General features: G+C 42.6%; 1 pseudogene; it reads left to right on the top strand.

Moving 5' to 3' along the window:
* Positions 1 to 496: 496 nt before the first annotated feature.
* Positions 497 to 613, top strand: LOC124722422 (annotated as a pseudogene).
* Positions 614 to 4,758: the final 4,145 nt, after the last annotated feature.

Genomic DNA, 4,758 nt, shown 5'->3' with positions numbered 1-4,758 from the left:
CTTCAATTGTACTGCCTACCGAGCTATTCCTGATTGCTGTATCTATAACCCTAGAGAACTTCAAGCGTATCTCGTCATTCCTTAGTACTTCCGTATCACACTTCTTTGCGTATTGATTCTTCCTGAGTAAGTCTTAAACTTCAGCCAACTCTTCATCGCTACTACATTGCGATCTGAGTCTGTATATGCTCCTGGTACGCCTTACAATCCAGCAGCTGATTTCGGAATCTCTGTCTGACCATGATGTAATGTAACTGAAATCTTCCCGCATCACCTGGCCTTTTCCAAGTATACGTCTTCCTCTTGTGATTCTTGAACAGGATATTCGCTTTTACTAGCTGAAACTTGTTACAGAACGCAATTAGTCTCTCTCCTCTCTCATTCCTTGCCCCAAGCTCATATTCTCCTGTAACATTTTCTTCTACTCCTTCCCCTACAACTGCATTCCAGTCCCCCATGACTATTAGATTTTCATCCTCCTTTACATACTGTATTAGGCAACGGCCTTGCCGCAGTGGATACACCGGTTCCCGTGAGATCACCGAAGTTAAGCGCTGTCGGGCGTGGCCGGTACTTGAATGGGTGACCATCCAGCCGCCATGCGCTGTTGCCATTTTTCGGGGTGCACTCAGGCACGTGATGCCAATTGAGGATCTACTCGACCGAATAGTAGCGGCTCCGGTCAAAGAAAACCATCATAACGACCAGGAGAGCGGTGTGCTGACCACACGCCCCTCCTATTCGCATCCTCAACTGAGGATGACACGGCGGTCGGATGGTCCCGATGGGCCACTTGTGGCCTGAAGACGGAGTGCCTTTACATACTGTATTACCCTTTCAATATCCTCATACACTTTCTCTCTCTCTTCATCTTCAACTTGCGACGTCGACATGTATACTGAAGTGTCGTTGTCGATGTTGGTTTGCTGTCAATTCTGATAAGAACAGCCCTATCACTGAACTGTTCACAGTAACACACTCTCTGTCCTACCTTCCTATTCATAACGTATCCTACTCCTTTTATACCATTTTCTGCTGCTGTTGATATTACCCTATACTCATATGACCAGAACTCCTTGTCTCCATTCCATTTCGCTTCACTGACCGTCACCGTAACTAGATTGAGCCTTTGCATTTTCCTTTTCAGATTTTCTAGTTTCCCTACCACGTTCAAGCTTCTGACATTCCACTTCCCGACTCGAAGAACGTTATCCTTTCGTTGATTATTCAGTCTTTTTCTCATGGTAACCTCCCCCTTGGCAGCCCCCCCCCCCTCCCCTCTCCCGGGGATCCGAATGGGGGACTATTCCGGAATCTTTTGCCAATGGAGAGATCATCATGGCACTTCTTCCCTTACAGGCCACATGTCCTGTGGATACACGTTACGTGTCTGTAATGCAGTGGTTTCCATTGCCTTACCGCATCCTAATGCCGTTGATCATTGCTGATTCTTCCGCCTTTAGGGGCAATTTCCAACCCCTAGGACAAGAGAGTGCCCTAGACCACCGTCCGCTCCTCCGCCCTATTTGACAAGGTTATTGGCAGAATGAGGGTGACTTCTTATGCCGGATGCCTTCGGCCGCCAATGCTGATTATGAATCAAAATCCAAGCCGTGGCGGGCTGTGAACCCGGGGTCGAGGATGTTCTGATTAGTAACCAAAGACGCTACCCCTAGACCACGGAGAAATTCTGCTATTTTTAACTTGCTCGTACAGTAATGTACAATCAAATCTTAGTTCTGCCCTGTCTCCCTCCCTCCCCCTCCCCTTCGCCCCGACACACACACACACACACACACACACACACACACACACACACACACACACACACACGCACACACGATTAACAGTTATAAAATGTACAGTTACTTGGCTATTTTCAACAAAGTATATTCAGAATATATACGTGTGTATTTTCGATATTGTGGTTGTTATTTTGAACTCGCATCGCTACCTGCGTAATTAACACTTTTAGGCACGATCTGTTGCAGTGTGGATACTGAGATATTGCAGCGTATGTGCCGTGGAAGGGTGAGTGAGTGACATAAACTGTCCCATGCTCGGGCTGGACATTTGTGAACATACATATGCACCACTCATATATTATTTCGGAAGGCTCCTCGTATAGGTACAGACAGTGCCTCAAGTATCGCAGAAAACAATACCAGTGTACCGATAAACGACAAGAGGTGCTTACAAGTTCAGCTGAAGACCATTCGATATCTTTAAAAAGAAAAATCACAGACTTTGGACAGACAAATCTATGTACAAGGAAGCTAACTACGAAAGATAGCTTGGTAAGAGAAGGAATAATTCAATTGGTCGACGAAAGCAGGAAGTACAAAAATACTGATGAAAAGACGGGAATACAGCACTATAAGACATTTATAAACGGAATAAATACGAAGCGCAGGGAAGCTAAGGTGAAATGACTACAGGAAGAGTATTAACATATTGAAAAAGAAATGGCCATGTCAAAAGTACCTTCGGTGGAATTAATAGCAAACGTGTCAACATTAAGACTACAGGAGGAATTTCATTGAGAAACATAGATGAGCTAGCAGACATGTGGAAAGAATACATCGAACGTCTCTTCAAGGGCGAGGAACTGTCTGTAGATATGATAGAAGAAATGGGTTCAAATGGCTCTGAGCACTATGGGACTTAACTTCTGAGTCATCAGCCCCCTAGAACTTAGAACTACTTAAACCTAACTAACCTAAGGACATCACACAGGAGGCAGGATTCGAACCTGCGACCGTAGCGGTCGCGCGGTTCGACCGTAGCGCCTAGAACCGCTCGGCCAGTCCGGCCGGCATGATAGAAGAAGGAAAGGAAGTCGATAGGGAAGACAGAGGATACAGTAATACACTCAGAGTTTGACAGAGATTTAGGACGCTTGTGATCAAAAAAGCCGGAAGGCATAGCATTCTCTCGGAAAATTTAAAACCATGGGCAACCAAATTACTATTCAAGTTGGTGTGTATAATATGCGGCTCGTGGCATGTCATCTGGCTATAGGAAAAAATGTCATCTACAGAATGAAAAAGACAGTAAGGGCAAATAAGTGCGAGGATTATCGTACAATCAGCTTGACAGTTCTTACATCCAAGTTGTTAAGACGGATAATATTGAGAAGAATGGAAGGAAAACTGAAGATCTGTCACATCAGTTTGGCTTTATGAAAGAGAAAGGCAGCTAGAGACAGTCGTGAGATGCGCTTGGCAATGGGAACAAGGTTTAAGCAAAATCAGTACGCCTTCATAGGATTTGGCGACCCACAAAAAGTTTTCGAGAATTTAAATGGTACAGTGCGTTCAAAATTATAAGAAAAATAGTCATAGGGAGTGACGGGTAATATAAAATATGTGTAAGAATCAACGAGAAACAATAAGAATAGACGACCACGAAAGAAATGCTCCTATCAGAAGGGTTGAGAGACAGGGATACATTCTTCCTCTCCTACTATTCACTCTGTATAGCAAGGAAGCAAAGACGGAAATAAGGGAGAGATTCAAGAGCGGAACTGAAAATTCAGAGTGTTGAAGTTCAATGATAAGATTTGTTGAAGAGAGAGATTCAAGAGCGGAACTGAAAATTCAGAGTATAGAAGATCAATGATAAGATTTGCTGATGACATTGCTATCCCCACTGAATGCGAGGAAGAACTGCAGTACGTACTAAATAGAATGAAAAGTCTACTGGACAAAGAATATGGTTTGAGAGTAAGCCGAAGAAAGGTGATAGTAATGAGGAGTAGTAGAAATGAGATTAGTGATAACCTTCACATAAAGTAGATTAGATGAAAGGATTCTGCTGCTTTGGAATCAGAATAATGTATGCCAGACAAAGCAAGTGAGACAAAAAAAAGTGGGTTACGACAGGGCAAGAGGGCTTTCATGATCAAAAAAGTTCCAGTGGTATCCAGTGCTGATTTTCTGAGAAAAAAGTGTTACTCAGAGTGACCTATCGCCAATGTGTATTGCTGTAAGAAATTAATACATAGCTTAAACTAAGCAAATAATTCAGGCTTACATGTAGTTATATCTAGAATTAAGGTTAAAAGAGATACGTTGCAGATGAACCTAGTTGTTTAAAGCAGGTCCCAAATCAGCATCAGAATATCATTATTATCTTTCTCTTGATTCAGCTCCTTACTTTTGATGTCTGTAGGCAGGTGTATTCCTTTCAGGAACCAGGTCTCCACACAGAAAGTTGGGCTGAACTGTTCTAAAGGAGGTCGTACCAGTTTTATGGACATCAATCTGGCAACAATCTTCAGGCACAGTGACACTCATAATGGGGTTAAAACAAGGTTCATTTGTGAAAATTCCGCCTCACGTACACTGCTGGATATCTCACGTTCACTGGTGGATATTGGTATGCAGCTGATTGTATTCATCAGAGCAGGAGAGAAATAGAACATTTCTTCTACGATTTTTTTTTCAGGAAATCTGAATCTTTGACATATATTTTTAAATTTCTCCTCGCCAAAATTTACTACGTGGTTGTCAGGCCAGTAAGAAGAATCCAGTACGTTAGTCCATGAAGAGATATTACCTTTATCACTTAAAAGTGTATTCCATTCGCTTGCATTATCTTTCATAAATGATGTTAGGTCAATGGAGGTAGGCCTAGCAGAAAACTTTTTTTCATTTCCTTGCTTAAGGAAACTTTTATTTTTATTTTTTGGTAACTGTCCTAAACTAAGATCAGTCAACACCTGCAGCTTAGCACACGTTAAACCAAGATCCAAAA

This window comes from Schistocerca piceifrons, chromosome 1, assembly GCF_021461385.2.
Source record: "Schistocerca piceifrons isolate TAMUIC-IGC-003096 chromosome 1, iqSchPice1.1, whole genome shotgun sequence".
NCBI lineage: Eukaryota > Metazoa > Arthropoda > Insecta > Orthoptera > Acrididae > Schistocerca > Schistocerca piceifrons.
This window is presented reverse-complemented; position numbering and strand designations above follow the sequence as displayed.